The sequence below is a fragment of the Poeciliopsis prolifica genome, unplaced genomic scaffold, assembly GCF_027474105.1.
Source record: "Poeciliopsis prolifica strain line A6 unplaced genomic scaffold, Auburn_PproV2 SCAFFOLD027, whole genome shotgun sequence".
NCBI classification, from domain to species: Eukaryota; Metazoa; Chordata; class Actinopteri; order Cyprinodontiformes; family Poeciliidae; genus Poeciliopsis; species Poeciliopsis prolifica.
In genome coordinates this window covers 4,001,799-4,014,064 of record NW_026562402.1, presented here as the reverse complement: position 1 = coordinate 4,014,064, position 12,266 = coordinate 4,001,799, and the positions used below count along the sequence as shown (strand labels likewise).

The following is a 12,266-nucleotide window of genomic DNA, read 5'->3' as shown; positions in this document are numbered from 1 at the left end:
GGAAAACCTATTTCCTCACAGTTACATCACACAGAAGATAAGGAAACAGATTTTTGCTCACACAGCAGTTTGAAGAGACTTCAACCCCCAGCAGCAGTTATGACCTTTGTTTACGATCCTTAAAGTCCCAGAGAGAAAATAGACATGCAGGAATCTACAGCCAGTGCAGAAAATACAGCAGGTTCTGTAGGTTAAAAATTATATCATGGGTTGAGCCACAGACACCCTATATTAACTTAACATTAAAACTCCATTATAAATGCAAAAGAAATATTCATTCACTTTATATTTGTGAAGGTATGTTTGTTGAATTTACATGTAAAATAACTTGGGTTCATTTTGTCAGCTGAATGTGAGTCACTGGTATTATGATCAGCAAACAGCCATTATTCCAGCTAAACCTCAACTGTTCTGCTGTTACTGAAGTCTGTGACGTAGATGGATTTTGAATTGAATCCTTAACGCAAATACACCTTCAGAAAAATTTCAACACCAGCGACTGGTATTTACATTCAAATAAACAAATAAGTAAATGAATAAATAAAACGAAGTTATTTTATATGTAAATTCAACAAACTTATCTTCACAAACATAAACTCCAATGACTGGTTTCTCTTTCAGTTCCGCATCTTGTGCCTTTATAATGGCGTTTAATGTTAAGTTAGTCTAGTGTGACTTTGGCTCGACTTCCAGAGCTTCACAGCAGAAACCTGGACTGAACAGTCAGCTGTGTCCCTCTATTCTCTCTACATGTGACGTAGACAGGTGTATTTATGTCTGGACCGAAATTGTCCCATTTACTGTTGCACACACGGAACAGATGGTCAAGATGTCTGCGCCAAAATGATACTTTGAACTTGTTATCATTTTATAAAGTCAGAAGGTATTTTGTTACTTTATTGTTAATTTAGAGGGTTACGGAAGAAAATGAAACATTCATAGTTCCCGTGTATAAAGGTTGTATTCAACAACCTTTATAAGAGGACGATCACAGAGGCGTAAACTCGATTAAACTCTCATCATAATCGACTCTCAACAAGTAAATGTTGTTCGTCTCCAGACGAACACAACACAACTCATTTCCTGTCATTGCTTCATGCTGCAATGTCTGCTGCAAGGTGAAAAGCCACATTCCTGATTTCATCACTCTTGCAAAACACATTGCTGCATCTATCTGGATCACATGATGGCTCACACAAAGCCCTTACTGTTTCCCCATCAGATACGGTTCCTCTGCGTCTCCTCGCGGCAAAACACGCGCGTCATGAGCGCTGCTTCTTCATCATTTATATATTTATTGGCCGCTTCGGACCAGGTTGTTGAGTTGCTTTGAAAATAATTTGAGTTTCATTTTTATCTTGTGTTCCTTAGTTCTATTCTTTGATCAGATCGAAAATCAGTCCAGTTTCTGTTTTGCTTTAGTGGAGTTTTGTGCTTTATAACTCATTTTGTTTCCTTAGTCTAGTTATTCTTTATATTTGTTAGATTTGTTTTTTGTTCTCCTGTGTACTCTTCCCCACCCTCTGTGCCATTTTCTCTCTGGGTCCACTTAAATCTTCAAACTGCCAGTCAATTAGCTCGATCCTTTGTTTCGATATTCAACCTCCCAATACTCACATCTCTTCTTCTGTCTCTCCTCACTGATTCCTTCCATTCCTCCTTTCTGGAATGTTTCTGTTTAGATTTCTTTGGATTTATTTGTTTTCTGTTCTGATCTCTGAGTATTTATTGTAAGATTTATATTCCTCATTTTTCAATAAACCATTTTTTTTAAATTACCTACTCCACATCTCTGTCAATCTGCATTTTGATCCTCCATCAACCAACCTACAAATCATGACATTTGCCTAAATATACTAAAATACAAACAGAATAACCAAAGTGACAACTGGCAGATCTAAATTTAGGATGATTTCAATTCAGTCAAGAAGTAGGTCGGAAAGGATTCAAAATTTTTTTAATAATCAGTTTTTATTTTCATAGCATTATTGTGTTGATTGATTTTATTTGTAGCACATGCTGTTCTATGTGCTACATAAAACATTATATTCTGCTCAACAATCAATTGAAAAAGTTTTACTGATGTTAAAGGGGCATTCTAATGCATTTTCTGTTATTTTATAGCTAATAACTGCAACTGTTACCTTCAGTCATTGTAAAAATGTTACATGTCAAACATAACAGAAATTTGACTTTACAATTTGATCAATCTATCAATCAAAATCAAATATTATTTGTATAGCACATTTCATCAGCAAGGCATTCAAAATGCTTTACAAAATAACCACAAAAACACAAAGTCTTGCAACATAGAATAAACAAACATGACATTATTTATGTCAAGTTCCATCATCACATTTGTAATTGATACATTTCAAATACAATTCTAAACAGGTGGGTTTTTAGTCAAGATGCCTTAAATTGAGTTTCTATCTCTTTAAGAAGCTCCTGCTCTTCCCAACTCTCCGTCTTTAGCACATCATCACAACAATGTTTAATTATTATCCCATTTGCAACTGTTCTTTGTTGCTTTTCACTGTGAAGTGGTTCATATAATAAGCTCACCAGACATACAGTCCCCAGATTCTCATCAGATTGAAGGGCTGGGCTGCTCCACAATGTTTACTTTAAACCTCAATACAGAAAAAGATGGTGCTCAACTGTTTGTGTTGAATATTTACACCATCCAGACAATCTGTGCATGTGTCATCGACTCAATAAATAGTCTTTTTGTAAAAATCAGACTTATTTCATTCAACACCACCAGAATCTATATTGTCAACTTGTGGCCCCTGTTGTTGTACTTTGTACTGTCAGAAGCAGAACAGGAAGTTTTCTTTCACTCTCAGCTGGGATCAAATTAGATTCTCATCTAAAGTTACATCTATAGTCACCACAGAGCAGAACAACTAACTTATGAACAACACTAGTAATTCACATCTTCACCACTTTGCTACAAAGGTCACTATGGTGAAGTAACTTTGTGGGCATAAAAGCATGATGTTATTTAAAAAAAGGAAATCTGTTATGTACAAAGTTATGCATTCATGCATTTTAATCTATAAATAAGAAAACACAACAAAAACTGCAATATTAGATGTTCAGATGTAATATTAATGTTTTTAAGGCTTTCATTAAACCTAAAAACATATTAGCAATATTAAAATTTTATGTCAGGCTCTTGTGGATAAAGTCCCTAAGATTCTGAATAAGCAGGTTTCTTATAAAACTGTACAAATGACTTGGTTTCATTTCACATGGAAATACTGATTTACTGGTAGGACTTTGCCCTGCAATCAGCAGGTTGCTGGTTCTATCCTGGCTCCACCTGCCTGTCGTTGTGCAAGACAGTTCATTTGCCTCACCTGCTGGTGGTCAGAGGACCTGGTGGTGATAGTGGATGGCCGCCTCTCTTCTGTCAGACTGCAGTAGGAAATCTGTGGCTTGCAACCATCAGCTTGATTGTGTGAATGACTGACTGTGGTCTGAAAAACTATAAAGGCTTGTACATGTACAAGTACAAGCCAATTACTGTCTATTACAGGGGTGGGGAAACGTTTTGACTTGCGGGCCAGAATGGGTTCTAAAATTTGACAGAGGGGCCGGGCCACGAGCATTTGGACATGCAATGTAATTTATTAAACCTGGATATTGAAATGTATGGAAGACACACAATTGAAGGTGCAAATTTAAAGAAATCAACATTTAGTGGCAAAAGATCAATGGAATCACTTTCAACATTCAGAACATATTATAATGATGCTAACACTGCAGCTGCAGTCCCATCAAACAGGGTTTATTAGAAATAAGAATAGGAGCTGCTATTATTATGGCTGCAGCCCCTAACAAACTGGTTCACTCCCTGACAACTTAACTGACAACAGAACTCTTGCTGCTCCTCCCCCTCATGACAGACTAATCACGTGTGAGTGGGAGTTAACAGAGTCTGACAGGGGAAGTACAGAACACTTCATGTAACAATAAGGAACACAATGTAACTTATAACAAATAACCAGTGGTGGAGCTAGACTTTTTTTCAAGGGTGAGCAAGGCTTTATCAGAGGGGTCCATATACAAATGATGAACGAAAGGAAACAAATATTTTCTCACACACTCAAATTAAAATGGTTTATTTAACTAAGATTTGCCATGACCAAACAAGACGTTAAACGGCACTATGGAACAGTGAACATGTAAATGTAAACTCAGAGCCCAGAATATGACCAAAAACAAATTCTCAAAAATAAATAAATAAATAAACTGGTGCTTCTGGTGTGCAATAGGTTGTGCTGGGTGGAGCAGTTCAGTGCCATTTCCTTCTGCTTCACTGTCTTCCTCCCCAGAGTCTGACTCTGAATCTGTATCACCCTCATCTCTCTCTGGAACTTAATTGGAAATGCATAAACAGACACAATAAAAAATGCAAAAGCATCATGCTAACCTTTAGAATTAGGCTTATTGGATTTTAATACTTAACTCTCTGTCACAGCCTCTAACCTGCTGGTGATACACTTGGGCCTGGAGTCTCCTGGCTGGATTCTCCAGGTTGGTCACTGCTGCAGGGTTCTGTCTGGTCCTGGTCACTGCTGCAGGGTTCTGTCTGGTCCTGGTCACTGCTGCAGGGTTCTGTCTGGTCCTGGTCACTGCTGCAGGTTCTGTCTGGTCCTGGTCACTGCTGCAGGGTTCTGTCTGGATCTGGTCTGGTTTTTGCCTCTTTAAGAAGAACTGGGAGATATTCCCTTTTCTCTTCATTTGGGCTCTACACAAAATAAGACAGCCTGGTATTTAGACTCCATGACTGTTTGGCAGAGACAACACTATTTTAACTATTATTAAACTATAGTTTTTAGTTTTCTGTAGCTAGCTAAAATAATACTAAATTAAAAATAGATTAATTAAAATTAATTAATATAACTAGTTAGGTTATAATTCAAAGCTTTCATTTGACTAGCCTACTTACATTTCAGTCATTATAAACTTAATGGTTTTTCACATACTCTTACCACACATTTCAAGCAAGAGCTGGGAGATATAAAACATTAGAGGGCAGCATGTCACTAAAACATATGTTAAAATAATCTAAGACACGATCTACCAGCACTAGCATGGCTAATATAATAAAGGAGGCACTACGCAGCGGTACACAACCATTTTTTTTTTCTTTTTAGAAATGTAGGACAAGTGTTGCCTCTCATTAGGAAGGTAACAGCGGTTACCGCTGAGCGGTAAAATGCTGTAAATACCTGCAAAACTCCTCCACGGTGTAACTCTAAAGCCATTGATGTGTTTTGGATCAAGTAGGACCCACATGTCAGTTTAACCAATGAACAGCGTCGGGCATCGAGCTGCCTTCAGGGACAGTCGGAAATTACAGTTTTCCTGGCAAATTTTTGCCGATCTCATAAGTATTATATTTTAAAATGACCAATTCCAGTGGGGTGGCAGTAGGGGTGGCCAGGGGTCTGTTGGGGGTGGCAAGTGCCACACCGGCCACCCCTCTGCCTCCGCCACTGCAAATAACCATGTGGACTCCAGCAGAACTAAAACACAGAATCGTTACAATATTATCACCCAACTAAAGAAAGGGGTATTTAAAATGAGAGCGATGTGCAGCATGTTAATTAAGCTACTGTACCGCTGTTGCGTAAATGCTAAAGTTTCTATTTTTTTTCATCAGACAGTAAAGAAACTCACATCTCAGTGGGAACAGTGTTGTTCTCCCTTGTTTGCCAGTGCATCAAAGTCTGGAGTTAGTTTCATTGTGGCAATTCTCAGAATCGATCTGAGGTGTTGGTCAGTTAACCGGAATCTGTGACAGGCTTTGTTGATGTTCATGACGCTGAAAGTCTGCTCACACACGTAGGTCGAGCCAAACAATACCAGCATCTTCTGTGCCATCCTCTGGAGGTTTGGAAATGTGGCTTCGTTAAGTGAAGCATAAAAGTCATTCAGTTTAAGAGATCTGAACTTCTCTTTTGAGACGGAGTCAGACTGGAGATCGATCAGCTCCAATTGCAGCTCATGCGGTGCTGTTTCAGGGTCTTGTGACAGGGGACAGGAAACCAGCTGAAGTGACTTTTCAATTTTTTCAAAATCAGTGAACCGACGGCAGAATTCTCTGTGCATGTCGTCCAGTGATCTGCAGTATTTCTTCACGTTTCGGGTGGCCTTCTGCATGGCCAGTGTGGGAAAATGAGCGAAAGATTTGTTTGACATTTGCCTGGAGAATAAAATCAGCTTAGATTTGAAGGTTCTCACATTTGTGTACATGTCGTGCACAAACTGATCTTTCCCCTGCAGTTTAACGTTCAACTCATTCATGTGTGACAATATGTCCACAGCAAAGTCACAAAGCCAGTCCTCATCGCTCAACTCAGGGAATTCGTCAGATTTCCTCATTAACTTAAAAAATTAATGAATCTCCTCTTTGAGCTCCCACACTCGTTGGCACACTTTCCCCAAACTTAACCAGCGGACACGAGAGTGGTGACGTAAGTCCTGGTGATCCGCATCGGTTTCCTCTAGGAACGTAATGAACTGACGGTGATTAAGTCCCCTTGCTAGTATGAAGTTAACAAGTTTTACAACTGGATTCACAACATGATTAAGCTGCAATACAGACTTACACAGAGATTCTTGATGAATGATGCAGTGAAGAAAAATAACATCCTGGTCAGGGTTTTCTTCTTTCACTTTATCTTGGACTCTCTTCAGCAACCCGATGTTTTTTCCAGTTAAATTTGGCGATCCATCCGTGGTGACACTGGCAAGTTTACTCCAAGGCAGCTTCTTTCTCTCGATGACAGAAGTCCCCTGTTCATATAAGTCCTCTCCTCGCGTTTTCCCCTTCAGTGATTCCATGCTCAAAGCTCCTCTGTTATCTCAAAACTGTCATTTATCCCTCTGATAAAAATTAGGAGCTGAGCAGTGTCTTTCATGTCGTTGCTTTAATCCAGTGCTAGTGAATATAAATTAAAGGACTCCGCCTTTTTGTTTAACTCGCTGACTATATCTTCGTCAATCAGTTCCACAAACCAAGTCACTGTCTTGCGTGACAAGCTGACTTTTTCAAACTTGCCTTTGCTTTCTGGACACAAGAGATCTGCTGTTTCTACCATACATTCTTTCAAAAATTCGCCTTCGGAGAAAGGCTTGCTAGCCTTTGCTAACTTGAATGCTAGCAGAAAACTTGCCTTTGTACTTGACTCTTGAATCGCAGTTTGTCAGTGAAAAAAAATTCTGCTGAGTCTGTAAATTAGCTGCAAAACTCTGAGCAATAGCCGCCCATTCTTGTGTTGACAACTTGCTAGCGTAGTTAGCATGCTTTGTGGCAAAGTGACGGCTGATATTGTACTCTTTGAAAACTGCAACCGTTTCTTGGCATATCAGACATACAGCCGTTGATCGGACATCAGTAAAAAAATATTTTGTTGTCCACTCCTTTTTGGCACTCAGCGTCCACTTTTCTTTTCTTTGGTCCGCTCATTTTTACCGAAGGGGGAAACGGCAGCTGGAAAGTTACTCTCCAACAAAGATCAATGACTAGTGCGCCATCTATCGGGGAACGATGGTATTGCAAAGGGAAAGGAAATGAATGAGATTTTTACACATCCATGGGTTTTTACTATAATTTGGACAAGTTTGGCGGGCCGGATTAAAAAGACTAACAGCCCGGGGGCCGTAGTTTTTCCCATGTCTGGTCTATTACCTAATCTAATCATTCTGGGTTACAGTCACAGATCTGATACTACGACATTAAACAGTCGACGTATCTTACATCTAGGTGATGGATGTAGGGTGATAACCATGGCTGGTGGAGAAAGGATGTGGAGTTTTAGCTGCTCTTTCTGATCACTGTAAAAACAAAGGATCAGTATCTAGTTTGGTTCTACTCAGACCCTGAATCATTTGATCTACAGTGATCAATAACTTTCATCCATGTGTTTAGTTTTTGGTTTCTTGCACTGTACATAGAAAAGAAAAAAGACACCAAATCGATTAAATATTGATGGAAACATCCAGAGCAAGCAGTTTCAAGCAGAATCAGTTTGATTTGTTTTCCTTAGAGAAAAATCTACGTTTTTCAGAGTGATGCCCAGAAAAACAACTGGTCTGATATTATTCTAGTAAAGATCAAAATTCTTCTTACCTGATACAGTCAAAGAATCTATTTCTGCTTTGTCCTTTTGTGTAGAAAATAAGCAAATTGTTTGGTAAAATAAATATTGGCATCAATATCTGTTCACATTAAAATTCAGTTATAAACCTACTTACCAGTTCTTGTTGATTTATACCACCCTCTGTTAAAAATTAAATGTTACAATTATTAAAACAGTAAATCTTTTTAAAATGCTAAGATTTTTATTTACATTTATTCCCCTCATTTGTTTTTTTGATGTCTCCAGATTAAAAAACCAATCACTGCTCAACCTAAAACTAATAAAACCACCAGAACAAAGATCACAACTCCTGTGTTGTTGGAACTTTTTTCTCCACATTCAGCATCAGTTGAAGATGTTCCTGCATTTATCAGCAGTAGGTTTTCTTTTTCACATCTGAAATAACAAACATGAATCCAGGTAAATCACTTGGTAAAACATCATCCTGTGTTTATGTTGCTTTTAAGAGACTATCTTACTGTCTGTGAGGCTGACATGAAAACACAGATCCATCAGAAAATGATCCACTGCTGCATTCAGAGCATTCTGTGTCTGTGGAGGCTGTTCCTGTATAAACGCAAACCAGTTTTATGTTGGTCAGAAGATTCTCATCGGATTTTCAGTTCTGATCAACAAGTTTATTCTTTGCAAATGTTCAAAAGTCAAAACATTTTATCTAAAAATCAGAGAATATGTTGAAGAGAACCAGACTAACCATTCCTGCTGATGTACTGTCCTGGTTCACAGATCCTGTGTTTCTGTGCTACAGCACAATCTTCTGATTTAAGGTCTGTACAGAAGAATCCCTCCATTGGTTCACAAACTGTGTCTGTATATCGTGTACATCTGAGCTTTACCTTCAGACCAGCTCCTGTGAACATATACAGATTACATATGTATGGAGAAAACTAACAGTGACATGATGAACCTCATTTATATGGTAAATGGACTGAACTTATATAGCGCTTTTCCAGTCATTTTGACTACTCAAAGTGCTTTACACTAGAGTCACATTCGCACACACATTCATACACCGATACCCAGACCGGTAGGCAATTTGGGGTTAAGTGCCTTGCCCAGAGGCACATCGACATGTGGCAGGAGGGAGCTGGAATCGAACCTACAACCTTCCGATTACAAGATGACAACTCTGCCACACAACCACAGTCGCCCTTTAAGTTAGGCCTGTCACAATAATAAATTTTGCTGAGCGATTAATTGTCTCATAAATTATTGGGATAAACAATAATATTGCTTCAAGACCTTTTTACACTGATTTAATGGAAACGATGCAATAATGCTTGTGATTTTCTGCCAAAGAGAGACTTTATTTTCAAAAGAACATTTAACACTGGAACTAAAACAACCAAAAATAAAAATAGATTTTCAGTCTCCATTAACAAAAATATACCTGAATAAAAAAAACTAAACAACATAAAGCCATTTATTCCCCCTTCAGTAGACAGACCTGCAAACGACATCCCATCCACCGAATCTATTCTACTTGTGACGCTCCTTCATCTAACATCCTAGCCAGCCATAGATCTGTTGGCTCCCCGGGCTGAAATCTACGGGTCAAATGCGACACTTCCTCCTGTGTATAATCCTCTAAAATGGTACGAAAAGTCGGTTCAGGCTGCTGAGGGGGACCATATCAATTATTGGTTGTCCATCAGCACCCAACACCGGATTTCCCGCAGCATCCACACGTTGCTGTCGGACATTAGGCATATGTCGCTGCTCCTGCCGTCTCCGACGGACCGGCTTCACTCCCAGCGGAGGATACGGAGACGGATCGGGTTTAGCCCCACAATCCCTGCAATCATCTCCGTCCTCTCCTTCATCCCAAATATAGTCTCGCCCATCTGTTTCATCACTCCACATGTTACCGTCCCAGCTCTCGGGATCCCTCCCTGCTGCTAAACCAGCCACAAACGACCGAACCTGCTTCGGTGTTGGTTTAGGGAGTTTATTTTGATGTTTATTTTCTTTTTTTAACACCGCTACTTGAACAACAGCTTTTTCCGCCAGCACGGTCATTTGTTCCAACTGTGTGGTTAACAATAAAACATGCTGTTTATGTACCATTTCTCCCGTCGAAGCATCAGCCAACTTCTGTTTATCCTTTAACTGCTGACTAGCCATTTGCTGGCATTCCTCATGCTGCTTCTTCCACGCAGCAGCGCATGCCCACATACCTTTGCAAACCAGAAGCGGGACTCTTCCTCCGTACCTCAATCTTTCTTAATACCGACAAAAGTTCGGCCGGACCAGCCGGCTTGTCCCAGGGCTCCGGCCGTCCTCCCCCATTACGCAAACACAAACCGATGTCTTTGCAATGGGGCTGTTCCCAGCCGGGAATAATCTCATCTTTTTCAACTCTCTCAGCGTTCTCCGCCTTCTTTTTCTAAAACATTTTCTTAAACATATTTATCAGTCTCCCCTTAAATCCTGTTCGTGACGCCAAAAATGTTTTGTGAAATTTTAAGCAGGATCGGGGGTGATCGGTGATAAATAATGACGACACGCTGTTCTGCTAGAATAAATGTGTTCTTTTATTCCGCCACAGATTACAGCAAATTCATTCACACAACAACAATACGCAATGCTTAGATTCTTTCAATCCGCTCTTACAGTGACACAGTGAACTGGAGAGCCGACAGTCCGGGCAGAGCTACAGCATCACCTAATTGGGCGTCCGTACTCTACTCCGACGCTACTCTGACTCTACAGAACAATGAGACTTTTCTGCCTTTTATACTCATTACCAAAACAACCTCGAATGAAAGAAGGGAAAGGCCATTTCCCTCTCCCACGCGGGTTATCCAATCAATGCTGCTTCCCTGCCCACGGCTCGACCATGAGCTCATGTATGTTAATTGATCATGATTCAATCAACATACAGCACTCAACCTCCAGTTGTGCTTAAAATGTGTTGAAAATGTAAAAAATGAGCATGAAACATACAATTTATCAAAAGAACATAGAAAATTCTTATATATCAAGGGGTTCAAACTAGCAACAGTTAGAGAACAAACTCCTGCCTAAAAAATGATATTCCTACATGGTAAATCATTTTGTGGCAGATGCAGAGTGACAGAAACAACACACCCATCAGCAATGATGATACTAGAAAACTTTACATGGCAATTGCAAATGTGTGGCAAAAGGTGAAGGCAGGGTAAATTGTAAATAGAATTAACAAAATCACTTTAAAACTATTTATTGTATCACTGCCTCTTCATGTTAAAGTGAGACCTCTTTTCATACACAAGCTTTGTTGATTTAATGTTATATTCTATCTGGTTTTGCTGTGAAATCAATCTCCTGAAGGCGTTAGTGAAACTTCAACCACTGAAACAGCAAGCCCCAAACCTTTTCCTTTTTTCATTTAGCTATGAGCTAGCAACCAGAACAGGAGTATCTAGTTTATATACTTTTTAATTGTAGAGTCCTTTTTTATTTTAGACCAATATTTACCTTATTATAATCCAAGAAAAAGGAAATTCCTATTAGTCTACCCAGAGAAACTCCTAGCTTATAAATTGAGGTTCTTATAACAGGAGCATCTAGTTTATATATTTAGGAATTAGAATGCTCTTAAAGGGGACCCATTAAGTAGAACTCACTTTCTTCATAATGCATCTAGAAATAGTCCAAGTGTGAAAAAAACATATATAGATTACATATGTATGGAGAAAACTCATTATCAGTGTCCACTGCCTCTCACCGAGCAACCCATGCAGAGTCTGGGTCTTATGTCCCACTGGTCAAATATGTCCCTCTGTACTATTGCACATCTGTTTCCAACCATTTTCACATGTATAAATGGAGAACACACTAATTTGGAGGGCGTGGCCAGCTTATTTGCAGCTTATTTGCATAAGAGTGACAGATTTCTAAAGCAGCTCATTGTGAAAGGACCTCAAAATAGGCAGACATCAAAGGTGAAATGTCATCATTTGAGAATAAATAGATTTTAGGTAATACTCTTTTTTTTTTAATTCAGTGCAAATATTTGGTTGTAAGCAGATTTTCCTATGCAAAATAAAATTAAATAAAATTAAAAAAACAAGTTGAAAAGTAACAGTCAAGGAACTGCACCTG

At 39.1% G+C, this 12,266-nt stretch overlaps 1 long non-coding RNA gene across 1 annotated transcript; it reads right to left on the bottom strand.

Moving 5' to 3' along the window:
• Window positions 1-4,114: 4,114 nt before the first annotated feature.
• Window positions 4,115-6,338, bottom strand: LOC129371662 (uncharacterized). The gene is made up of 2 exons (XR_008607180.1): window positions 5,695-6,338; window positions 4,115-4,759 (listed from the first exon to the last, which is right to left on the bottom strand). It is a non-coding gene; the product is annotated as an uncharacterized LOC129371662 (long non-coding RNA).
• Window positions 6,339-12,266: the final 5,928 nt, after the last annotated feature.